The following is a 27393-nucleotide window of genomic DNA, read 5'->3' as shown; positions in this document are numbered from 1 at the left end:
GTGACATTTTCTCCAAGTGAGTTCGTGTGAAAAATAGGAATGTTTTCTGGAATTCCTAGAGGAGGGGGAAAAAAATCCCATCGGGCCAATCATACAGTCAGACTCGCAGTGGCTGTGCCCAGCAGAGTGGACACGCACAGGTGTCCGTCCTGGCTCTGGCACTCCCAGACTGTGAGCCCTGCACACCTGCGTCCTCCTGGAAAAAAACGGGAAAGTAATGCCTGCTTTAAGACTTGTTGTCAAAATCAATCTCACTTTCTTCCCTTCTCTTACAGCAACAGCTTCCGGGTCTCCCCAAATTTCTCTTCCGAGTTCCAGAGGAAACCCACATCCTTCAAGATCTTCAAACTCCAATGTCCATACTGCTTTCACCAACCTCACAGACATGCCTGTATTTTTATTTTATTTTATAAATATTTATTTATTTGAAAGGGAGGGAGAGGGAGAGAGAGAGAGAGGGAATCTTTCATTTGCTCGTTCACTCCTCAAATGGCCGCAATGGCCAGGGCTGGACCAGGCTGAAGGTGGTCTGGTTCTCCCACCTGGGTGTCAGGAGCCCAGATACTTGGGCCATCTTCTGCTGCTTTTCCCAGGCCATTAGCAGTGCAGCAGTGGCCAGAAAACTTAGCTATTTCCCTGATTCCTTCCCCGTCATCACCACTTTCACACCAAATAACTCCCCAAGTTCTTTTGACTCCTGCTCTTTCAAAGCTTCCTAGTTATCTCCATCCCTAACCCACGACTGATCACTGAGTCTCCTTTCTCTACTCATGGCTCCTCCTCCCAACCTGCTCCCCACAGTCCATCTAGAGAGCTCTTTGGGAAGCGTAGGTATGTCGGGTCCACTACCAGCTGACCTGGCTTCCCTCTGCCCTTGGGATATTTCTCGTCCTGGTTTGCTCTTCCGCTGCTCCTTTCCTGCCACCTGACCCGTCTGGAATGCTCTGGGCTGCTGGAATCCCGGAATCTCCCTCCACCAACCTCCACAGCTCCTTGGCATTTAAGCTCTCTCTGGCCATGCTGGACTGTTGACTTCCTCTTATCTCTGATCCTTTGCCAAGACTGTGCTCTGCCTGGAAGTGGCTTTCCTCTCCCTGTCTCCCTTCCCTTATGTAATTCTTCCTCACCCTTCCTGTCCCAATTCAGATATTACCCCTCATGAAGTCTTCCCTGTGCCCAAAGGCTGGGTGCCACACCTGGGATGCCACAGTACTTTACCATCTCCATCACATAAGCACGACGAACTCATCACACTGGGACACACGTGGGCCCTGCACGTCTCCTCTACTACATAGCAAACTCTTTGAGGACAAGAATTGGGAGCTATAGTCTTTGTATCTTCAGTGGCAGAGTCCAGGTCACTCACTAACTATGGAGGAAGGAGGAAGGAATGGGATGTAAAGCAGCGAACACACAGTCAGCCATTTATCAACAAATGTTAGTCTCCACTGTGTGCATATCTACTTTTATAACCGGCCACATAATTCATTTTTTACACTCCTCAAAGCGGTAAAGTCCCTTCATATCCAGATATACTCAATCTTGAGAGCCAGCCACATGTTCCCAAAGCTCAGCAGGCTCTGTCACTTCCAGAAGCCTCAACACTTAACCTGACACCTCCAGGACGTATCTAAGGAAGCCCACCTGTTTGCTCCAAGTCTCACCCATCTCCTCTGTAAAAGTAACATAGTAGAAACCAGGACTTGTCCCTACATTGTCAAGAGGCCCCCTGTTTTTGGTAGTGCTCCAGCAGACAGCAAGCACCAAGAGGCAGAGGACACGGTCTTGTTCATGGCGCAACCTCAGGCCAGTGCCTGGTACAGCAAAGCTGCTTAGAAAACACCTGTTGAGAAAGCACGTGGGCACATGCTACTTTCTCTTCCAGAGCAGCTCCTTTGGGGCCGGCATTGCTGGTGTGAGCTCTACATGGTCAGAATCGCTACCTGTGTGTTTGCATTTGCCTATCTAGACTCGGAGCTCTGGGATGCAGGAATCCCTGAATCTCCCTCTACCAAGCCTAGTAGCTCCTGACTCATAAAAGATACCCAGTGAACGTGTGTTCAGCAGTACTGAACCACTGTGTCCAGACACGTGGATAGCTGCTTAGGTTCAACATGGCTACTCATCTCTCTGCCGAGAACAGTAAAGTGCTTCGTGTGTGTTTGTCCTTTTCCTTAAGCAAACTATCATAGCAGTGGGTAGGTAAGAAATAGTCATAGCCACACTGTAAAATTGAGAAACCTGAAAGGGCCACAAAAATCCAGTGGTTTGTCCAGGGTCCAATGGAAAACTCACCGCCAAAGATCTTATATGTGGCCCCAAGCTTCTTTCACTGGCCTTGCTTATGATCCCCAGCCTACAATGGCCTTAAGTCCTACTGGTCAGGTATGGTTACTGCCAGTTCATGTACAGACCATCTCTACTTTCTAGACTGTGTTGCAGTGCTGTCTTTAAAATAATACTAAGTCTATCTCAAAACAATTCTTGCTTTCCTTTTCCTTTTTTTTTTTTAAAGATTTATTTATTTATTTATTTATTTGAAAGTCAGAGTTACAGAGAGGCAGGGGGGAGAGAGAGAGAGAGGCAGTGAGGGAGGGAAAGAGAGAGGTCTTCCATCTGCTGGTTCGCTTCCCAGATGGCTTCAACAGCCGGAGCTGGGCTGATCGAAAGCCAGGAGCCAGGAGCTTCTTCAGGTTTCCTATGTGGGTGCAGGGGCCCAAGGACTTGGGCCATCTTCTCTGCTTTCCCAGGCCATAGCAGAGAGCTGGATCAGAAGTGGAGCAGCCAGGTCTTGAATGGGCGCGCTGTGGGATGCTGGCACTGCAGGCGGCAGTTTTACCCACTATGCCACAGTGCTGGCCCCCCACAAACCTCGCTTTTCTAAAGTTAAGGGCAAAACAGGAGGCATGACCAACAATAAACCATCACAAAACTTGTACTGTTCTTTGTTTTTTAATCCTCTTCCTGAAGTGGGACTTGGAACTCATCTTCTGGTTGAAGAGTTCCACGGTTTCTAAGTGCAGTAGTCCAGTCTCAACCACAAGCAGACCTGGGCACTTCTGAGGGCCACTCTAGGGAGCCCTTCTTGTGGATGTACCTACGTGTGCTTGTTTAAACCTTGTGCTAGAAACATAAAATCAATCACAATGAAGGCGCCACGGACTGGGTGAACTGGAAAGGATTTTATTTCTAGTACTTAAATTGATTTATTTGTCTGTTTGTTTATCCAACAGTGCCTTAGACTTATCCCCGTTGCAGCAGTTTAAAGGATTTAGGAAGCCCATCCGAAAATGTCTTGAACACGATTGGATGGAGACCTTGGTGCCCTTCCTCCCCTCTACTCTTGTCCTCTTCCTCTTCTTTTCTTTCCTACTCAGAATCACAGACAGAAATCTTGCAAGAAAAAGTATTCCAGCCAATTTAGCAAAAATGTTTCTGCTCCGATTTTCTTGGGCTCTCAAAATACAAAAAGCTAACAGCAGGGTTTGTGCAAAGAAGAAAAAAAAAAAAGGAGAGCTATGCTCCGAATGAGTGCTGGCTGAGTTCATCAAGAAAACATTTTGGTTTCAATTACTACTTGAAAAGTAAAGTAAAATAGTAAACATACCAAAAATCACACAAACACAAAAGGAAGCGCAACATTAATACACAAGCAGACGAGGAAACATCTGCAATCACCAGACCTCAGCAGGTAGCAGATGGTTCTACACCGGCAGCCGGCAGCCGCAGCCGACCAGCTTGCTCCAATTTGAGGGAGAGGGAGGGGGAGGGCCTGAAGGGAAGGGAAGGGAAGGGAAGGGAAGGGAAGGGAAGGGAAGGGAATTTGCCAGTTTTCAGGTCAATCTCACCCCTATCCCTAGGTAGATTCTAACTAAACAATAAAGATTCCCACTCCTGCTAGATATAAATGGGATTGATTCCAAGGGCTACAACACCGTCTGCCTCTCTCTTTAATTCTACACTGGTGTTAGTTTTTTTAGTTTGCTCTCTATAGTATTCACATTTGCTTTAAAAATTTGATAGCTAATATTTAGCTTTGTAAGAAAACAAACTGTCTTCCAAAGTGGTTGTACTTTTTTGCATTCCCACCAACAATGAATGAGCATTCTTATTGTTCCACATCCTTGCCAGCACTGGGAACTTGTCAGTGTTCTGGATTTTCATCATTCTATAGGTGTGTGGTTGTATCTCTGAAGATCATCTTTTCATATGCTTATTTACCATCTGTATATCTTTGGTGTATGCCTTTTCAGGTCTTTTCCTTCCTAAAAACTGGGTTATTTATTTTCTTACTGCTGAGGCGTAGAGTTATTTGTATATTTTAGGTGCAAGTCCTTTATCAGATATGTGTTTCACGAATATTTTCTCAGTCTGTGATTTCTCTTTGCAGTCCCTTAGTCTTTTTTACTTTTGAGGGATAGTTTTGAAGGAAATAAAACTCTAGATGAGTGGCTTTTTTCTTTCAGGGGTTTAATATTTCCCTTCACTTTCTTCTTGTATGGTTTCTGACAAGAAGCCCAGTGACATCATTTTGCTTATTCCACTGCAGGTCAGCTGTTTCGTTGTTCTAGTTCCTTTCAAGATTTTTTTCTCTTTGTCTTTAGTTTTGTGCAGCTTGAATACGATTTGCCAGTGTGTATAGTGTTTGATGTTTATCCTACTCCGTGTTCTCTGAGCTCCCATACAGGTCTGTAGTGTGGTGTCTGTTCTTGACCATGCTTACTTTCATTATTCCCCTCTCCTTCACTCCCTTCTTCTCCTTCTAGGACCCCAATTAGGCATGTTTTGCCTCTTGAAATCATCTACAGTTCTTGAATAATTGATTCATTTTTTCCCTTTGCATTTCAGTTTGGGAAGTTTATTATCATATCTTCAAGGGCACTTCGTTTTCCCTGTCATGTTCAGCCTATCGATGAACTCCTGAAGGAATTCTTTGTTATTTCTAGCATTTCTTATTTATTCTTTGAGTTTTCACCTCTCTGCTTACATTACTCATCTGTTCGTACATGTTGCCAACATTTGACCTACTAATGATAGTTATTTTTAATTTCCTAATAATTCCAATATGTGTGTCATATCTAAGTCTGGTTCTGTTGCTAGCTTGGTTTCTTCAGTCTGCATTTTCTTACTTTGTAACTCTCTATTGAATTCCTGATATGATGGCTCAGGGAGTGGTGGGAAGTTTTATGTTAATTTGGCAGGCAGTTGGGTTGTGTTTAATGTTACTGTAGCTATAGGTGCTACAGACTTCAGATCCTCTTATATTCTTGTTTTTAGAAAATACCCATATCGGATGTTTTCAGTTTTGTCCCTAGTTTTGAGCTTGGTTTGGCACAAAATGTCCACTGAGAAAATGAAGAACAACCAGCAAAGGAAAATGATAAAAGAAGAGCCAATGACATAAAAGAAAAGCAAGTATCATGCCTAAAAGTCAAGTAAAGAAAGTGCTTTAAACAGAAGGGATGATCCATATGTCAACCGTTCAGATAATTCAGCTACAGTGAACCCAAGAACTGACCCCTGAATTTAGCAATGGAGGGCACCGGTGACCCTGACAATCACAGTCCCTTGGTCATACAGGGTCTTTCTTTAAGCAAGAAAAAAAATAATTGCATATAATTCTAAGTTAAAAAATACGGAAATGGGATCGATGTCAGAAAGCTGACATCTGTTTTACAAGTTCTGTGAGCAGTCATGGCGCCATATTAGCCTAGTCTCACCTCCTAGTGAAACCATAGCTCATGGATTATGGTTCAAGTTTGTTGGTGAGCTCAGAACAAGGTCCATCCATTCATCATGCAACCCTGAAGCAGTGCCCAAAATGACTTAGGTTTTCCCAGTATGAAAATAAATAGAATGATCACCATTCAACTGAAACAGCAAAGCCTGGGAGAGGCTGGGCTGTGGGAACAATGCTGGCACTGGGCTTTCTGAAAAGGAAAACACATTCCACAACTACCTTTAAGCCTGTGAAAATGGAATTTTTTTAATAGAGAAAAAGAAGAACACTGATGGAAATTCAAAGGGTGGGTGAGGTGGCTCAGCATAATTAATGAGGCTCTGTTCAGTAGATGAGGTTCTGGTAAGAGCGGACATTCCTCAATGGCATCATCACTTGCCACCATTTGGAAATCAGGAAGTGTTTTACAGGGAGTGAATAAATGAAATGAATCAACGAATAGGATTTATTAGTTTCCTTTCAGTAGCTTGCCCTGACTAATCTAACCACATTCTAGTCATTGTTTCTTGTTCCTCTGGCCCTCCAACTCAACTCTAAGTTCCTTGAAGACTGTAACTTGAGATTTATTTCTATATAGTCCCTACCACACTTAGTTCAGTCATAGAGAGCTAAGTTTTAATATATACTTATTGAATGAGGAAGAAATGTTAAAAAAAGAAACTTCTAACTTGAATTAAGTCAGGGAAACAAATTTAAATATTCAAGACAAAGAAATAAGGGAAACAACTCAAATAAAGCATGCAGAATTCAGATTACGATGGTTTTGTTGCATTAAATGAACAGTTGGTAAGAGTCTCCTGATGCTTTGGTATCCAATGTTCTTATCAAAAGACTTCCAGCCAATAATCAGAAACCTGGATCTGCTGTTGACAATCACTGGCTTCCAGTGACTCTAGTGATGCAACCTTATCCCACCAAGGGCCCCATGTCACTTTTTCTTTGTGTGAAGGTTTCAGTTGTTCTCTCATTACACATACTTTGGGGTGTTTCAGAGAGGTGATGCAACTACAGCCTTCCCCTACGCAACTTGACTCTATGTACACCAACACAAGAAATCTTATTTGGCTTCCTTCCTTTTTGGCTCACCAAAAAGGTGGTGGAGGTGGTGGGGGAGGAGGGCATAAGTTTACATCAGTGTTTACATCTATAACTAAAAACCAACAAAGACTCTGAGAGACTTGAAGATTGTCAATCCTAGTGAAAGATGGCTTCACCCAAGTTGTTTACTCACACTTCAGATACATGTTCATTTTTTCTGTGATCCACAGAAAGAGATTGATAATAACACGGTTACAAAGGGAAAGCAAAATGTTCGATACTAACCTAAGCAATACTACGCAATCTTCTCTAGAATTAGTAAGACAAACATCGTGCACTTTGAGACAATAGAGATGTGTATGTGGAAATAGCACGTTGCTCTTTTCCGTTCTCCCTGCTGCCCTGCTATCAGTAACTGGACACTTGAGGTTCCAGCAGGCTTCCAAAATAAACTTGCTCTTTAGAGTTTTCCAACAACGAGGGGCAAACCTCAGAAGGCTCAGAGACTCGGTCTAAGTGGGGAATTTAGGTCCCAGTGCCAATTTTCTGTGCCTCTGATTTACTGAGCTTAAGTTTGCACAACGGCCGTTTCTTGTCCGCTTCATGCTGGTGGCAGGAAATTACACACAAAACAAACACGTTTTTCTCGACACCCTCTCATCCATTCAACTCCTGGTCGTTTCTACTGCTTTGCCTATGCCTGGATTCAAAGGCTGAAAATAAGGAGCCTGAGGTTCAGATTTGCAAAGAGGAATTTGGAAGCACATGCTATGCACTTGCCTTGGGCCATGACACAGCCAGTCCTTCTCTGTCCCTCTTGGGGCTGGAAGCCTCCTCACCATGAAAGGAGGAGGGATTTCCCATTCTTATCCTTTGCAATGAGAGAAAAAGCCATAAACAGGGGTCATAAAAGATGTTTTCAGACTCACACTGTAAAATAAAATTCAAAAGGCCAAGTGCAAAGCGGGCAGTTGGTGGTCTTCTGGGTATTTGGATGCATGACTGGGCCCTTAAAGCAGTGTTGCAGGACAGTTTGTGATTCCCACTGCACCGGCACATTCGCACAGCAGGAGAACAGAGCAGGCATTGTGTGCACACCCACACCGCACATCTACAGAGGTGAGTCCTCACCAGCAGGCGGAGAGCAAAGTGAGGAATCAGGGCTTGGATCATGGTTCCAGCTTCTAAATCACATCAGCACACTGCTTGGGGGTGAACTCTCCAGACATATAGATTGTTTCTTTTTATTTAGCTAAATGTTTTGGAAGTTATTGTCGAATTGTAAAAGTAAAATTTATACCTGGGTTCAAATTCTGATCTTGCCACAATCAATGGGCAAGTGATGTGATCTTTTTAAGCATGATTCTCCTCAACTATGTTCCTCTTTAATAAACAAAAAATAAATAAATGCTTTTTTATAAAAGAAAGAAAAAGGAGGGGGGGGAGTAACAGTACTATTCCTACAATGGTTGTAGGTATTTAAAAGAATAATCAATGCAGGGCCGGTGTTGTGGTGTAGTAGGTAAAGCTGCCGTCTACAGTGACAGCATCCCACATGGGTACTGGTTCAAGTCCTGGCTGCTCCATTTCTGATCCAGCTCTCTGCTATGGCCTGGGATAGCTGTAGAAGATGGCCCAGGTCCTTGTGCCCCTGTATCTGCCTGGGAGTCCCAGAAGAAGCTCCTGGCTCCTGGCTTTGGATCAATGCTGCTCTGGCCATTGCGGCCATTTAGGGAGTGAACCAGTGGATGGAAGACCTCTTTCCCTCTCCCTCTCCCTCTCCCTCTCCCTCTCCCTCTCTCTCCCTGCCTCTGCTTTTTGTCACTCTGCCTTTTAAATAAAATAAATAAATCTCTTTTTTAAAAAAATAATAATTAATGCAAAGTAGAGAGCCTAATAAGTGCTCAGTAGGCTATGTATTTAATTGTAGATAAGAAAAATAGTATGTTTTCATTGTAGACAATGCATCGAAATATAAAGAAAACAGCCGCCACCCATAAATCTACCTTCCCAATGTAATCACTAACCACTACGGTGTATTTTCTGCCTTTGCAGATAGTGTTGCATGATGTATTTCTTTGTTAGGATGCTTTTCAAAGATTCAAGAATTAAAAGGTTAAATGTAATGAATACCCATATAACTTCTCTCTAGAGTCACTAATTATTTGTACTCTGCCATCTTTGCTGTATCTGTGTGTATGGGGGGTGTAGATTTTCCTACCAATGCCTTATGCTTTTCTGTGTTCTTATATTTCGCCTGCTTTGGATTCTCCTTGGTACTACTTCTAATTACAAAATCCAGGGAGTCTATGAGCAGGAGTCCATATGTACGTATTTTTTGCTTATATATTTGATTTTTTTATTCTTTTATTTATTTTTTGACAGGCAGAGTTAGACAGTGTGAGAGAGAAAGAGAGAGAGAGAGAGACAGAGAGAGAGGTCTTCCTTCCATTGGTTCACCCCCAAAATGGCCACTACGGCCGGCACGCTGCACTGATCCGAAGCCAGGAGCCAGGTGCTTCCTCCTGGTCTCCCATGTGGGTGCAGTTGTAAGTTGTAAGAAAGTAAGTTGTATTTATTATAACATTTTAGCCCTAAATATTTTTCTATGACTTTCCTAAAAACCAGGGCATTCTCCCACATAACCACAATGCCATAATCACAATAAAATATTAGTGATTATACCCAAATATCACTTAATATCCACTTCATACTCAAGTATTCTTATCTGACCCCATGATGACTTTTCACTGTTCCCCCTCCCCAAATCAATCCAAGCATTGCGTTCAGTTATGCCCCTCTTAGTCTAGAACAAGCATCCCACCAATTTCAAGTTACTCTAAATATACTTTGTAATGATGCATACATTCCAGGGGAGGCACAGTCATAGCAGTCTCGGCTTAGACAAACACACGGTTTCCTCTGTTTTTCTACAAAACCAGGCTAAGATGAGACCTTAGTGCGTTAGCTTCTTTCACCTTTCCTGGGCCCTTCTGCTTCTTTACGAGAAGAAAAACAGTGAAACCCTTCCTTTATTTTAGCAGACAACGTTCCAGAAAGGTTTGACCCACTGCTGCCTCCCAGAGCACCCGAGCAGGCCCGGGGAAGGGGAAGCTGGGGCTCAGGCCGCCCTCCTCATCCAGGCTCCCTTCCCACAGGACATTTCCCGGCCCACCTGCGCGAGTTTCCCGGCTGCTTCCCTGTGCTTACTTCCTCAACTGGCTCCGCTCACTGAGGAACAAGGAATCTCTCACTGAAGAGGCTACAGTTTTCTTCTCAAATGGTGAAACTCAATGGAACTGTGTGCTTTCTGTATTATACAATTTCATAAAATCATAGCATAAAACGTCTGGCTCTTTCAATCCTTGCCAACACAATTCACATTATAATTCAATACTATCCTACGTACAGTAAATATTGTCATTAGTTTAAAACTGATGAGAATCTATCCCTCAGGGAACTCTTCTTATTTTAAAATAAAATAACCCATACAGCCAATATTTGGTGGGTGGCTAAGTAAGTGTGGCAAACATCTATGATAGTTCAAGCTGTAGACATTAAAAACAGGTTCTTAAAGAGTTTTAATAACATGGGAAATACTTGTTAAATAAAGTGGGTGAAAATAATTGCTAGAAATTCAGAATGCTAAATATAGCACACACACACACACACACACACAACTAGAAAGATTTAGTTAAAGCTGCACTATGGGTGGCCAAAATTGCTTTTCTTAAGTATTTTTTTTCCTTCTGATCAAAACACAACAATGAAAAATGGAGCTTTGGAAAAATAGTATTCAAACATCCATGGCCCCTGCTTTACCAAACTACAAAAGAGCCAAATTTTAACACCAGACAATGTCTAACTTTTCAATCTGATTTTGTAGCATGAATTTGTGCTACTTTAATATAGAAAGACTCTGGCAAAAATCAGCCCACGAACCAACCAACCAACAGATAAATCTTTCATAATTCCCCACTTCCTTCTGAAGATGTTCAGGCATATCCTATTACCACAGCATTTATAATTATTCCATTTTTTCTTTACAGGCCCCTTGACAAAACTTATCAACACTTCTATTTAATCTGGTGACATGCGTGCCAGTTGCCAAGCACGTAACAAACACCAGGTTATTCCACTGTCTTCATTCCGAGCAGAAATTGAAGCATACTTGCAAAGTATTGCCTGAACCCAGCGTCATACTCAGCACCGCACGGAGCAGCGGGCACTGTGGACCTGCGCCCCGAGCTGCAGACCCTCACAGCTAATGACCTGCAATCTACAGACTCATCTTTCCTCGAACCGCATGACTAACCTCCTGGACCCAAAGCCGAAGGAATTTATGGTTTTTCCAAGGAACATGATATTTGCTCTGACAGTTTTACATAGCTTCATCCTGAAGGCAGACAAAGAGCTGAGGTTTCGTCTTCGTTCGCCTTTCCTGGGATCAGGCCCTCTGATGGAAGGGGATCACTGGGAATCCATCCCTGGGCCTGGAGGTGTCAGAGGCAGAAACCAGACACACGAGAGTCCTGCTCGTGGGCCTCTGGGAAAATTTCTAACCGGCACTGCCCTCATCTGCCAGTCTCAGTTCCCCGTCTGTCTCTGAGGTTAGCACAATGCTGACGCCCCAGCATGGCCTGTAGCTAGCAGGGCTGGAGGCGTGGTCAACAGCCAGCGAGTGCCTCCTGCCCTGAGCCTTGGCAGGTCTCTGGATGCCCACCACTGCTCCTGCCTATCACCTGCACCCCTACCACTTCAATTTTATTTATTTGAGAGGCAGAGAGGGAGAGGCAGAGGGACAGACAGACAGGGAGCTCCTCTCTGCTGATACAACCCCCAAATGACCCCAACTGTTGGGGCTGGGCCAGGGTGGGAGCCCAAGCTGCCAATTAGTCGATACATCACGGCTGCCTCCCCAGTTCTGCCCTGGCAAGAGTTGGAATCAGGAGCTGGAGCTGAGAATAGAAGCCAGGCATTCCAATGCGGGATGTAGGCATCTTAATGGCTAGGCTAAATGCCCCTGCCATTCTAAAGTTACCGTCTCACATTCCATTCTTCTCCTCCATCCTGCAAGGGGATCTTCGCTTCTCTGACAGCTCCAATATCATCACTCCTTTTGAGCAGAGTTTTTATAAGCAATAGATAACACTAGACCCGGTGCATCTTAACCAGTTTCTACAAAGTGAAAGACAGACAGGAAACGTTATAAAAATCGGTGTTGTGAAATGGAACCAGACACAGTAAGTAGTAACCAGTAGGCACATTTAGTGGCCTAAAGGCTTGGTATCCCAAAGGACTGCTTTTTAAAAAGATTTTTGGAGACACAAACAGACAGAAGGAGAGTTCCCATGTGCTGATTCACCCCCCAAATGCTGCAAACACCCCTGTCTTCGAGAACTCAATCCAAGTCTCCCACAGGCCGCAGGAACTGAGTCTCTTGAGGTACTGCTGCCTTCCAGGGTCTGCAATAGCAGGGGGCTGGAGTCAGTACAGCTGGATACTGAGCCCAGGCGTTCCAATACAGGGCATAAACATCTTAACCAGTATTCTAATTGCTAGGCCAAACACTTGTCCCAAAATGGATTTCCCGAGGAATTGTTCATGGATTTTTTTTGAGACAGAGATGTAGCCTTTTATAATGAGGTGGTAGCCATGCAGCAAAATGAGAAGAGGCATCTAGCTGTGGCCCCTAAGTACCTTCTAGAGCAGAGATACGATTTCTAGGATATCTATGAGTATGATGCAATCGGCTGTGGCTAGTGCGGCTAAGTGTCGGAGCTTCTCCATCAAGGCGCACCTGGCATGTTCGGAGACCCAGAAGAGGTTCAGAGAGGCTGGAAGGTGTGTGCGCAGGGGAGGCAGGGCGGTGGGGGATGGCTGAAACAGGAAGGGCTGTTGTGAAAGGAAGAAGAAAGAGGCAAGCAGGGAAGGTTCACAAAGGGCCTTCCAGGGCCTGTTGAAGAGCTGGAAGTCGATCACGTGTTTAAGCAGAATTGCTGCGTTAACTGGATTCATGCTCTAGGAAAACTTCTCGCTGAAGCACAGAGAATGGGTTGAAGGGGGCAGAGAGGAGGCACAAAGGCCAGCTGCAGTGTTCAAGAACAGCATCTCAGGGGCCCAGATGAGGGTAAGGACCAGGAGGCTGAGAGGCATGTGTGGACTTGGGAGGCAGACAGGACCTGGTGATTGAGCAGTTTAGGGAACTAGTAAGGGAGAGAAGAGCCCAGGAGGACTGTCAGGTTCTGGTCAAGGTATCCCCACAAGGGCAGTCAACATGGGAATCCGGGAGGAATGGCACTTTAGGGATGGGGATCGCCTACTTGGTCAGGAAGTGCTGAGTTCCAAACACCTTTGGAAAATCTCCACAAGGGTTTTACCAGGCAGCTGGCTACCTCGCTCTGAAGGTCTGCCTTCCGTGCGTGGGGGCAGGAGCTGCCAGCACACACACTGTGAGTGATGCTGGAGGTGTCCACTGAGCAGAGACCCAAGGACACACCCGTGTATGTGACTTTTCTGTTAGTGTCAACTCATCCCACAGTCCCGCCCCAGGAGCACATTCTAGAAGAAGGCAGCATGTCACACTGGGGTTTGGGGGGGGGGATTCCCAAGGTGGGGGGGAATAATCCTGAGGGTGATCTTCATTCCTGAGCACTTTAGCACCCACCAGGCCATGTGCTGTTATATACCCTTGCGCTATTGGATTTCACCTAATTCTGATAATCCTAGGTAACTATTATACTCCCCACCTTGGCAGCAAAAAGAGCTGGAACCTGGAGAGGCTCTGTAAATACATGGTAGCGGTAGGCATAGCATTCAGCTGTTAAGAACTTGAAGTGTGCAGTGGAAGAACTTCATCATTAATTTCATTTTAATTCAATTTTATTTCATTTTGAATAATGTTAATGCAAGTTCAGATTCAGTTTTTGGGAACCGTTTCAGTATGTATGGATTCACAAGAGAATGTGAATACGTTTTTGAAATCAGAATAAGTATTTCCAGTGAAAAATTAGCATTGGAATTGAGATGTGCCATATGTGTAAAATACATACCGGATTTTGACGACAGTGTGGAAAAAAAGAATATAAAACATCTTGTTAGTAACGTTTTATATTGATTACGTGTTGAAATAATACGCTGGCCAGATCAGGTTAAATAAAACATTATTAAATTAATCTCACCTGTTTTACAAGCTTTTTTTTTTTTCTTATATGGCTACTGGAAAACTTTAAATTCGCTACGCTGCTGGCTGCAGGTGTGTACCCCAGGCTGGGCGGCCGCCGGAGCAGCCCCTGGACAGGCCTTGGCATGGCAGGGCGGGGGAGGCGCGTCCTTGGGAGAGCGCGCGCACGCGCGCGTTCGTGCCGATCGGCCGCTGCGGGATCGAGGCTCCCCAGGTGCCCACAACCAGCGGGCTTTCCTGTTTGCCTTTTTGAACTCTGTTTTCTCTGAGCCTTGGAGAGCCAGGGGCTGTGATGTCACTGTATAAACAGAGGGAAGGGCGGGGGCGAAAGTTGCCCTGGAGCGAGGCCGGCGGAGGAGGAGGGCTGGCGGGAGGATGGGGGTGGGGAGGGAGTTTTTTTTTAAAGGTGGCTGGGGCTACAGGGCGTGGGGGTAGCCTCCGATAAGGGAGGAGAATGGGACCGCCCGACCCTACGGTGGGGGCGGGGCGGGGGCCGGGGCTGCCAGGGCAGGGGCCTTGCAAAAACTATGGGACGCCCAGAGCTAATTCCCCTGATTAAAAATGCATTAGTTTGGAGGTGTCAGGGACACGCAGCTGTTTTCAAGGAAAGCCTGGCTCCACGCGGTCCTCCGCGGCCCGGCCGCCCGGCGGCTCCATCCCGGGCCGGACGTCAGCGAGCGCGCAGCCCGCCGACGCTTGTCCTCGCCGTGACAGGGCCCTGGCCAATGTCCTGCTGCTGCGGGTCGTGGTAATTTACATCCTCTCTGTGTACATTAACTTATCTGCAGCCGCGCTGGCTGCGCCCCTTCAGTCAGCCTGTCTCCGGCGCGGCCTGGGAGACTTCCCCGGCCCCGCGACCCAGCGAGCGCCCGGGGGCGCCGGGGGAGCGCGCCCGCCGCGCCCCGCAGCCCTGGGAACCGCAGCAGACGCCCGGTTCGGCCCCGGCCCGGGCGGTGCGCGCCGCGGGGCCTGGCGCTGGGGGCCCAGGCGGGGGCCGCTCGGGCTGCAAGCGAAAGAAACACTTAGTGGCTAATTCATGACTCATGACTCATGGGCAGGCTCCTCTTCAGTGACAGCCGGGACAGTTCCTGGTTATTTGTAGCCCCCCGGCTTCCATTTCGCTGTAATTAAGCAGTCATTGGAGGGTCATTTCGTAGCGGTTATAGGTTTCCCTGTTTTAATCATGCTTGAAGTTCCAGGGGGGCAACAGGGAGTGGAAGGGGAGGCTGGGAAGGAGGCGTGGAGGGCAAGAGGGTAATGGTCTCTGAGAAGGCGTGCACTTTGCATAAGTCTTTCGGTGACAGGCCCGGGTGTGCAGGCTGCAGACGCCGACCTGCCGGCCGGGCGCGCGCGCGGGCCGGGTCCTCTTCCGTGACACCGGCGGTCTTCCCCGAGAAGGGCTCTGGCCGCTGTGCAGTCAGATGTTGGATTTTCTTCCTTCCCCCTCTGGCACCACACTAATCATTCTCTTTAATCACTGTAGCTTTTTAATGAGGCCAAGTAGGTATTTATGGAGCCGTCTGTTCTCTAAACGCTAATGCTTGATAAGTCATTTATAACTTATGGGGGGGGGGGGGGGAGGCTGCTTTGCAAGGACCAAACCCAGAAGAAAGGAAGTGAGAATAAAGCCGAGACGAGTTCGCTTGGAAAAATCCACCGTATCGCCAACTCCTAGACGGTCCCAAGCCCTCGTGGGAAATGTTCAATCCATCAGGCGTAAGAACAAGGAACAAGCAGAGTCTGTCCCAACTTTCGTGAAAATTTTCTGGCTGTCATTCTTGATTTTTTTCATTCCCTCTACTTTGTTTTTTTCCTTCGGCTGGTTCATGTCTTCTTTAGATAGCATTTGAAGCTTCCACTCCAAGGCCAGTTCTACAAAGTTCTTTAAAGAACATTTGGAGAGCACACGGGTGCAAAATACAAAGTCTGGGAAGCCATAAAAGACAGCAACACGAGATGCTGTCACTGCTAAGGGGAGGTGCCCCAGGAAGCAGCTGCTGAAGATGTGCTTAGAGCTGCAGTGTGGGGCAGCCTTGCCTGCAAGAGGGCAAAGGAGAGAGAAAACCTGTGCAGGGACGAGCAGGAGAGAGCAAGGACGGGATCCAGGCACACACCGCGGACCAGAGCGAATGGACGCATCAGCCAGCACGGGATGTTTAACGTGCGGGAAAGAGACTGAGAACTTCGCCACCAACAAAGGCAGGGAAGTGCTGATACATGCTGCAACCCGGAGAACTTGAAAACGGGAAGCCAGTTACAAAAGACCACGTATTATATGATTCCATCCACGGGGAATGGCCACAGAGGCAAGTCTGTGGAGAAAGGAAGTAGATTAGTGGTTCCCTTGTACTGCCGGTGGAGCAGGGGGTTGGGAGAGGAGGGAGTGACTGCTAGAATTGATGACGGCAATGGTTCTACAGCTCTGAATATATAAAGCCTATACCCATGGACTTAGCCACTTTAAATGGGTGAATCATAGGGTGTGTGAATTACATCTCAATGAAGCGGTTACCAAAAAAGGTTTTCATAAAGTTAAATAGACGCAAACCCCTGTAAAGAGCTATTAAAAAAATTCTCTTGCTGCGTATGCTGCTTCCTTCTCCATCACAGTGTAAGCCAGCAGGTGATGTCCCTGAGGATGGCTGAGACAGGGCCTCTGCCTGGTTCTCTGTTTGGCCCACAACAATGATGCACATGGAAAGAACTCAACATGAAATTTGCAGAGAGGAGCATGCAAATAGCCAGACTGGCGTCGTTCCCACATGCACCACACTCAGCCTACCTTCTCTGCGCTGTATCTTCTGGCTTTCCACAGTACCTGTTGTTTAGGTTTTTATTAGCATTACTCATATAGCCAGTCACAGAAACTAATAACACAATTTTGATAATTTTGTGCCAAGCACTGTGCATATATTTACCTCTAATCCTTATAAAACCCAGCAATGTAAACCAACTGAACCCAGGTCTGTCTGGCTCCCAAGGCTTCAATCTGTTATAAACATTGCCTGCTAAGAATACTAAGCATGAAGGCAAAGAAGCGCATTGACACACATGCATAGCAAATCAGCCCAACTCACGTACAGAAGGGACCAAAGTACCCTCTGGTACCAAAGTCTGGTTTCTGTGTTGAAATTGAAAGAAGTGTCCAGAAACATCATAAACACCTTACTCAAATTACTATGAATTTTCTTTAAAATGATAGTTTTATAATAACCTTGGATTATATATCCAACAACTATGAAAGGCTTACCTTGTACATAGCACTAAGTCAATCCCTGGGAAGGGTGCCCGAAACAATTCACGTGGGAGCTTATGCTTGCATCTGCCATGAATACCACTGTGCCTTGTTTAAAAGAACAAATGAGTACCTAATAGGTTTGTCTAAGTAGTACACAGAAGGTCTGGATAAACATGAGCTGAAAAGTTCTGGTTTCCCAAGACTTCTTCCTAAAAGTAGAAACATTTTTATGAAATATTAAGGAAAAGACCCAGCCCATGCGTAAAGGGCTGCCTAAGTGGCCCCGCAAAAGTAGCTGGGGAGGAACACAAAGGCGAGGACGTCCAAACGATCTGAACACCACTGTGGTGTGTGCTTGGCCTTCAGCATGCTTCCTGGTGTTCGTTCAATGGTTAATGTTTCCACGATTCCAGATGCACAGCCCAACAAGACTCCCAGTTCCCAACTCATCTCATGAATGTTAGTTAGTTTATTAAGCTTCTATCTGTACTAATTATCACAAACACAAAGCCCTCCAATTAAAAGTTCTATTTTCTCCAATTTTGCTTAAGAATTTTGTCTCTAGGTTTACAATAGCCCACTTTTTATAGCTGGAAAAACCAAGTCCTTCCTGAAGCTATTTATTCAAACTGCTCTTAAAGATTCATGACAACATCAAGAAAAAAAAATCTCAGCAAAGTTCTTCCTCCAACTGTTAGATGCACCTTTTCCCTCTCCTTCCCCAAACTGGTGAGAGATGTTTGTACGTTCTGCTAAACAAACAAATAAAAAACCTATCTATCCTCTATCCTCTATCTATCTATCTATCTATCTATCCAATCTATGTCATTTATATATATAAATTGCTCTGTGCTAAGTCTGGAAAGGAGGTACAATTCAACTCCTAAGTGTGGAAAAACAATCCATAGTTCTCCCTCTCTTTTTCATACGGGAGATTCCAGAAGTAAAGTGCCAAACACTTAGGCTGATGGGCTTCAAGAAATTTACTCGGGACTTTGGAATGTGCCTAGGTACCACTGTGTCTAGGGAACACACATCCATCCCTAAGCATATGTGGTTGTCACCCTCTAGTGGATGATCTATGATAATAGCTGGCAGCTTCCTGTGGGGCACAAGAGCCAATGTCATCCAAGAATGACCTATCTTGAAGAGGTAGATGACAGATAAGACTGCACAGAACTCTTGGGTCCTGAACGTGTGCTTCCTAGGAAAATATGTGTTCGTGGGCTGTTTGCTCAGACTGCAGCTCTCTGCTGCTTTTGAGTCTGTGTTTGTGTTTCCTACTAGTGTTGGAGATTTTCAAGAACAATGCGTATTTCCTTGAGGGAGACTTCTCCTAAGTTGAGACTTTTTCCTAGGTAATTTATTCCCAGAGATTGTTTGCATCCAGATTGGGCTAGAATGCTTTCTTTATCTGCAGACCTACTGAGTACTTTCCCAAATTGAATGACTTAAGCTGGCTAGGGAAGTTGTGGAACAATAAATACTGTCTCAGTAGTCACCGTCGTGTAAGAAGCCTAAATATAGATACTTGGAGACTCTGTGATAGAATTTTAGAGGTAAAAATGGAAATCCTTAAGGCTTCAAGTCTCAACACCAAGCACTAGATCGGAAATGATGACATCCTAAAAATGATATCTGTCATGGAATTCATTAGTATTAGAAGAAACAAACTAGAGTGACATGATTTTCCTCTCCCCGTTCTGTTAAGTCACTGAAGAACTGCACTTTTCAAACTGACTGGGACTGAACTGCTGCCTCACAGAGTTTCCAGGAGGGAAGGGTGGTAGCACAGGAAATGCCCCATATTCTCAGAAGCCTACACTGTGGGTGCTTGCATTTGCTCTGGGAGAACTTAGTGAAAGAATGCATTTCTTTGGAAGACGCATATGATTTCTTGAAGATCTGTTTATAGATGGAGGAGTTGTTTACAGGTAGAGGAGTTGAATGTTTGCAGTCAGGGATGACCTTGGTTCTAAAGCTGAGGTTGAAGGGGAATTAGAGCCTGGAGAAACGAAATGCCCCTCATTCACTTATTCTTGGTAGCTGAAGAAGCTGAGGCAAGGCAAGGTTAGGCAGAGTTCGCATAGCGCGGGAGCCACACGGCTTGCATCACACAGGAGCCCAGCTCTCTGCAGCTCTCCTGGGCCCTGCTCTTCAGTCTGCATCACCGTTGTCTCCTGGTTGGAATTTTCTTAGTAATGATGATGAGGAAATCAGGTTCCCAGCCCTATTCATAGCAGCATGTACTCCATTTGGCTAAAAAGAAAAGTTTTCTTGTAATAAAATACGTAATAGAAAACATATTTTAACCATTTTACACGTACAGTTCTGTGGTATTAAATACATTCACACTGCTATGCAACCATCGCTCAGCCCTTGGCAACCACCCTTGCACCGTCTGTCTCGATTCATTTGCCTGCTCTAGGAACCTCACATAACTGGAACCATACAGTATTTGATCTTTTGCTTATGACTTACTTCTCTTAGCATCATGTCCTCAAGGTTCATCCATGTTGTAGCTTGTGTCAGAATTTCCTTCATTTTAAAGGCTGAACAATATTCCATTGTGTGTATGCATACACACATTACATACTGTTTTTTTCCATTCATCCATTGACGAACCTTTGGGAAAATATTTTTAAAATTCATAACAAAAACAATATAAACATTTAAGATATAAAAGTACTTCTGTAAGAGGCTTGTTGTCATTTTTTTTTTAAAAGACTACAGGAATTGCTAAAGGATCATGATTCTGTGCAGAGTTATTTTAAATTAAAGCCATAGAACGTAGTTTGCTTATCTTCATATTCTCTACCACTGCTGCCCACCTCATCCCAACACCACATAGGGTCACCTGTGGCAGGCCAGATTTTCAAGTCAGACACAGGGAAAATCAAATGCTATCTCCCTTGTTATGGATTTTCCTTTTTCTTAAAATTAATTGATTTTATTTAGTAGATAGTGAACTGATTATTTCAGTAAAGCTAACATACCCATCTCTTCACCGTTACCATTTGTGTGTGTGCATGTGTGTGTGTGTGTGTGCGTGTTGAGTGCAATAAGAACATTTAAGTTCTGCTCTCTTGGCAAACTTCATGTAAACAATACAGTATTATTAACCATAGCCACCACGCTGTACAGTAGATGTCCAAAACTTCTTCATCCTACATAACTGAAACTTTGTATGCTTTGACAATACCATCCAATTCTCTTCCCATTCCTACCCATGATAACCACTTTCTGTGCTCTGATCCTGTGAATGCAACTTTTTAATATTCTCTATATAACTGAGGTCATGTCATTTTTTAAACAGAAAACAAAAAAAACTTTCCATTGATTATTCCAGAGAGGATACGAACATTCCTGGCAACTATCTGGTAGAAAGAGTATTCTTCTGGAAGAACAATGTATGAGCCAGCCTTTTTGTATTAACAAAGGCTCTTAGTTTAAAGAAGCTGAGCTAATTCTAACCAGTTGAGCCCAAAAGAAGTTTATTGAAAGAATATTGTGCAGCTCACGGTATTGCTGGATGGATGGAGAATCAGGTTTGAAGCTTCCAGAAACAGTGCCCAAAACCATGCTCAAAACCAACCTGGGCTGGTGCCACGGCTCAATAGGCTAATCCTCTGCCTGCTGCGCCGGCGCTCCAGGTTCTAGTCCCGGTCAGGGCGCCGGATTCTGTCCTGGTCACTCCTCTTCCTGTGCAGCTCTCTGCTGTGGACCGGGAGTGCAGTGGAGGATGGCCCAAGTGCTTGGGCCCTGCACCTGCATGGGAGACCAGGAAAAAGCACTTGGCTCCTGGCTTCGGATCAGCGCCAGCTGCAGCAGCCATTGGGGGTTGAACCAATGGAAGGAAGACCTTTCTCTCTGTCTCTCTCTCTCTCACTGTCCACTTTGCCTGTCAAAAAAACAAAAACAAAAACAAAAACAAACAAAAAAACGACCTGAGTAAGAAAATACCATGAAAAGGTGCAACAGACAGTGGGGCTCTTGCATGCATGGGTGTGAAGAGGTAAGTACAGCCAACCACCACTTCCCTCTTCTGCTCCATCTGAACTCTGCACCTGCTGCTGCTTTCCAAACCTGGATGCCTGGAGCACCACCTCAAAGGCCTCCCTCAAGTTGTAAGACAGGTCCCACACAAGTGCAGCCACTAGTGGGGCATGATCGCATGCCTGCGCCCGGGTACAAAGTGGCTGGGAAGTTTTGAGTTTTCTGCCTGGTGTAGAAGAGATGATGGGGGCCGGCGCCGCGGCTCACTAGGCTAATCCTCCGCCTAGCGGCGCCGGCACACCGGGTTCTAGTCCCGGTTGGGGCGCCGGATTCTGTCCCGGTTGCCCCTCTTCCAGGCCAGCTCTCTGCTGTGGCCCGGGAGTGCAGTGGAGGATGGCCCAGGTGCTTGGGCCCTGCACCCCATGGGAGACCAGGAAAAGCACCTGGCTCCTGGCTCCTGCCATCGGATCAGCGCGGTGCGCCGGCCGCAGCGCGCTGGCCGCGGCGGCCATTGGAGGGTGAACCAACGGCAAAAGGAAGACCTTTCTCTCTGTCTCTCTCTCTCACTGTCCACTCTGCCTGTCAAAAAATAAAAAAAAATAAATAAAAAAAATAAAAAAAAAAGAAGAGATGATGGGAAGTGTGTTCAAAAGGCACGAGGCAGCCCCTACTGAAAGTAAAAAACTATGAATATGTTCTCCCTAAGAACTGTAAGGTCAAGGAGCAGATAAAATCCTATCCAGAATAGTTAGAATAAGCAATTATTTTAAAACATCACTTACTCCCGGTGTGGAGAAAGTAGAAGGAACTGGTAAGGGTTTAGATTCGGCCACCACTGCGCAATAAACTTAGAAAGCATCATCAGAGGACTTCTTCCTCTAGAAACAGACTGAGCCTGGATAAGGAAAAGCAGAGTTCAGCAAGAACTGATAGTGGCTGAAATGTTTAAGGACCAAGCCATACCTTCTACTTAAATGTCTGAATTATTGTTCTTGTATTAATTCTTCTACACTCAGATAGTAAAAGTTAAGTATGTTGTCTCATAAAGTATCAAGTTGAAACAAAGCTCAAAAAATAAAAATAAATGAAAGTGCATTTATGTTGGAAAAGCAGAAGCTACAAATCAAATGTTAAAGCCTTTATTTGTATTTTCACATTTCATTGACTGACCCTTCGATACTCAACCAAACACCACCAGGCAAACAGACATATACCTGGAAGGAAATGTCCAAAGGGCTGGAGCTGCTGACTCTGACCTACTGGAGGTGACAAATAGGAAGGAAATCATGTGCATTGCCTTGAAACAAAACTTGGAATAAGCTATCAGAGTAAAAGCCTAGTTTCATCTGAGAAATTGTTTTTCCCCCAAAATGACCTCAAAAGAGCCAATTTCTAAGTATCACAGGTTGTCATAATTTTTTTAAAAAGAACACTTTTATGAAAATCTATATTCAGAAAATGATCAGGAAATACCATTCATGACAGTTAAAGTAAAGAGCTAATCCCATATCAAAGAAATCCGTAATATATATATGTAATTTTCCGCTAGCATTAGTCCTTGAATTTTTCAATTATGTGATGCATGTTAGAAAAAAAGTGCTCATTAAATACACTAAATTTGATGGAGAGGCAAAATTTTAAATCTGTATTTCAAATATTCCTTGTACATTATTTGATTATGTGAACTGATTTGGTTATAAAAATGCTATTTAGCAGAAATTTTCTTCCTTTAAGTGGTTAAGGGCAATATATAAATTACACTTCTTAAGAGATTTATAATCTAATAAGTGCACCACAGGAAAAAAAAGGAAAGTATAGTGAATTTTACTGACTTGTCCAAAGCAGAAAATGAAAATCATAGCTGGATTAGAAGAATCTATCCTGAAATAAATTTTCCAGATCATCTTATCCATGGTTGACAAATACATAGGGTACAAATAGACACTTTCGCAGTTTCTATCCAAGGCAGACAAGTAATCAATCTCAGTAATTTCTAACTGAGCTGAAACATACATAGTCTCAGAACTCTTTTTTTTTTAAAGATTAGTTTATTTATTTGAAAGTCAGAGTTACACACAGAGAGAAGGAGAGGCAGAGAGAGAGAGAGAGGTCTTCTATCTGCTGGTTCACTCCCCAGTTGGTTGCAATGGCCGGAGCTGTGCCAATCCCAAGCCAGGAGTTTCTTCTGGGTCTCCCACACGGGTGCAGGGGCCCAAGGACTTGGGCCATCCTCTAATGCTTTCCCAGGCCCTAGCAGAGAACTGGATGGGAAGTGGAACAGCCAGGTCTCAAACTGGCACCCATATGGGATGCTGGCACTGCAGGCAGTGGCTTTATCAGCTACGCCACAGCGCCGGCCCCTCAGAATTCTTAAAACAGACTGGAACTTTTAGAAGAGAGAGTCCAGTGGTGGTTACAGAGGCTGTGGGGAGGGATAGACAATGAGAGGGGAGAAGCTGATCAATGGGAACAAAGTCTCAGATGGGAGGAATAAATTCTGGGATTCTAATGCACATCACGGTTGCTATAGTTAACAATAATGTATTGTATTTCAAAGTAGCTAAATGATGATTTTAAATGTTCTCCTCACAAAGAAATGATAAATATTTGAGGTGATGGGTATGCTATTTACCTGCCTGGATCACCCCACAAGGTAGACATTTAGTGGATGCATCCTGAGCAGCTCAGCCCTCTCGGCAGCATTTTCAGTTGTTTGTTCTGGTATTTAATCCTGCATTTTAAATAATGTGCTCATACTTATATTTATCCATTTATCCATTATGTATTAATGGTTGACAGACATCTGGACTCTTCTACACACCCCTTCCCTCCCTTGCCACTCTTCTCATTTTAAAGTTCATGGGTTAATCCCATAATGAGTGTTTTCATCGTTACAACTACGAAAATATTCTTGATTATATTGCTAGATCTTCCAGTAAAGTAGTGCTCTGCAAGTTAATTTTCTTCCTTGTAAAACCTCTTTTGTTTTAAAGTGAGCAGTTTCCTCATTCTCATTTACTTGGTTTTCTTTGCCGCTGCAGCCCAGTTTTCCCACTCGGGCAGCTCTGAGAAAGGCCTCTCAGTACAAATTTCCAGGTAGGAGTAGCCCCATCCGTTTCCTTTTGCCAGAGACCTCCCTCCTGCACCTGCTCTGGTTCCCAGGGCTGCTCCCTGGGTCTCCGCACAGCAGGTTTCCTGGTGTGATCCCCTGCATCTCTGCAGTGCTAGATTCCCTCTCCCCGGGACTCCATGTCTGCCTGCCTTTTTTTTTTTTTTTTTTTTTTTTTTTCCTTCTCCCTTATTTTGGTGTAGCAGCCTTCGAGAATTCCCCGGGACAGAATCCGTGGAGGGTAACTTTTTCTGAGACTGTCCCTGTCTGAAATTACCTTTATTCAACTCTTACACTTTGATTGATAGTTTTCACAGGGTATCAAATTTAAGCTAAAATGTTATTTTTACTGAGAACATGGAGTCATTACTCATTGTCTCCAACTTCCAGGGGTGTTATTGGAAAGCTCATTCCTGATCTCTTGTGAGTGACCCTTTTCTCTACTTTTGACTTTTATATTACTTTTGTTTTCTGTATTCTACAGTTTCACAACGATGTGCTATCGTTTTGACACTTGAAAGGTCTCTGTTGTTCAGTCATAGGAAAAATTGTGTATAAAGATAATTCATACCTACGTTTGTTCTTTCCTTCCATAATGCTTACCGGTGAGATACAGGGTTGATTCTTTACTGTTCTCATCTTTTCTCTTTTGTTTTTCAACTCTGTTTCATTTCTGCTTTTCAGAAGAGTTTTGTCAGCTGATCTCTAGACATGTTAAACAATTTAAAAATTTTTCTGTTTAATTGATGGGAATTTTTATTCTTTTTATATCATCCTAGTCTGTTTCATGGATATGATAGCACCAAGAATACTGTAGTTTGATTTTAAGAAATTTTCCTCTTTTCTTGCAATGCCTCTGTTTCTTCCAAGCTCTTTAGCTTTGCTGTTTATTTTGGACTCCATCTCCTACTGCAGGCTTTCTTAAACCACCAGTTGCTGCTAACCATCAAATTCTATTTAAGAACAAAACACTAGATGCCTGATTAGGAGTCGGTGGTGGGTAGCAACTGGGCGACACTACCCTTGTCAGGTACTCCCATGCATCTGTAGCTCCAGGTCCCTCGTCTGGGTGATTCAGTGTCCCAGAGAAGAGTATTCCAGCTTTACCTGTGGATGCAGGACTGGCTGCTCTATGAGCTTGGGTGGGAAAGAGGATTGAGGAGTGGATTTTCATGTCATCCCTTGTTCTCCCTGTCTTTAGCCCATTCCCTGCTCTGTGCTAATTGACCTCCATTTCAGTGGCTACAGGACTCAGCCTCTGTAGGAGCTAAGTCTCCTATCTCCTGTTGAGGGTGGGAGAATGGGCATTCAACTGCATCAACTGGGAGAAGGAATTCTGGGCCCTATAGCTCTTATGTGGATTTTTAACCGATTGCTACCGGAGGATGATTTTTGAGTGAAGAAGGAAGAAAAAGTTGTAGCTTGGTTATGTTGACAAGGGAGAACTTGCCGGCAAGTTGTTGAGCATCCTGTGCTCAAGCAAGGTGGCTTAAACAACAGAATTGTCTGGCCGTGCCATGCTGGAGGCTAAGCTGACATCAAGATGTCTGTCTTGGACTGTGAGGGAGAACCTGGCCCATGCCCGTGCCCATGCCCAGCATCTGGTGATTGCTGGCTATCTTTGTCTTCTCTGGCATCTGTCGCATCATTCAGATCCTTGCATTCATCTTCACATGGTGTTCCCCCTGTGTGCATTCCTGAGTCCAAATTGTCCTCTTAAATTTTTTTCTCGGATTAAGGTCCTAAACTTAAGACTTGAAACCATCAAACTACATAGGGGAAACACTGCAAGACATTGGCCTAGGCAAAGACTTCTTAGACAATACCCCCACAGCACAGGCAATGAAAGCAAAAGTAGACAAATGAGAGTACATCAAGCTAAGAAGCTTCTGCATAGAAGAGGAAACAATTCACAAAGTGAGGAGACAACCAGCAGAATGGGAGAAAATATCTGCACACTATGCATCTGATAAAGGATTAATATCCAGAATATCTAAGAAGTCCAAGAAACTCAACAATAACAACAAAACCAATCCAGTTAAGAAATGGATAAAAGATATGAATAGGCATTTTTCAAAGGAAGACATCGAAATGGCCAATAAACTCATGAAAAAAATGCTCATGATCACTAGCCATCAGGGAAATGCAAATAAAAACAATGATGCATCACCTAACTCCAATTAGAATGGCTATTGTCCAAAAATCAAAAAATAACAAATGCTGGTGAGGATGTAGAGGAAAGGGTACCATAATACATTGTTTATGGGAATACAAATTGGTATAATCATTATGGAGATTCCTCACAAAACTAAAAATATGTCTACCATATGACCCAGTCATTCCTTGGGGTAGACCCAAAACAAGTTAAATCAGTTTATGAAGGAAGAACTTGCACTCCCATGCATGTAGCAGTTCAGTTCACAATAGCAAAAAGTATGGAATCAACCTAAATGTCCATCAGCTGATGACTAGATAAAGAAAATGTGATATATATATATATGAATATTACTCAGCCATAGAAAGAATGAAACCCTGACTTTGCAACAAATTAGATAGAACTAGAGATCTTTATGTTAAATGAAATAAGCCAGACCCAGAAAGACAAATATCATGTTTCCTCCTTACAGAGACAATAAAAATTGTGTGGATGTCATATCATTTAGTATATAGTTACAAATACTGCTTCACTGAAGCTTACTATGCATATGATAATATACCCTTCTTTCCCCACATTATGATCATTATCCTGAATCTCTCACTTTGAAACATTAATATCTATTTTCAAGAAAATTAGTATATATGTGTATAATTTCTACATATTAAGTGAATGTGGCAAATGTCAAAAATTATTCAATGTTTTGGCCGGTACCATGGCTCACTAGGCTAATCCTCCACCTGAGGTGCCAGCACTATGGGTTCTAGTCCAAGTTGGGGCGCTGGTTCTGTCCTGGTTGCTCCTCTTCCAGTCCAGCTCTCTGCTGTGGCCCGGGAAGGCAGTGGAGGATGGCCCAAGTCCTTGGACCCTGCACCCGTATGGGAGACCAGGAAAAGCACCTGGCTGCTGGCTTCGGATCGGTGTAGCACGCCGG

General features: G+C 44.4%; 1 long non-coding RNA gene across 1 annotated transcript; it reads right to left on the bottom strand.

Moving 5' to 3' along the window:
• Positions 1–13642: 13642 nt before the first annotated feature.
• Positions 13643–21095, bottom strand: LOC127492307 (uncharacterized). Its single transcript, XR_011379198.1, has 4 exons — positions 20795–21095; positions 19681–19824; positions 17212–19458; positions 13643–16273 (listed from the first exon to the last, which is right to left on the bottom strand). It is a non-coding gene; the product is annotated as an uncharacterized lncRNA (long non-coding RNA).
• Between the last annotated feature and the right edge of the window lie 6298 nt (positions 21096–27393).

The sequence above is a fragment of the Oryctolagus cuniculus genome, chromosome 10 (genome assembly GCF_964237555.1).
Source record: "Oryctolagus cuniculus chromosome 10, mOryCun1.1, whole genome shotgun sequence".
In the NCBI taxonomy this organism is placed as follows: Eukaryota; Metazoa; Chordata; class Mammalia; order Lagomorpha; family Leporidae; genus Oryctolagus; species Oryctolagus cuniculus.
The sequence above is the reverse complement of the archived record's forward strand: the minus strand, read 5'-3'. Positions and strand labels throughout refer to the sequence as shown.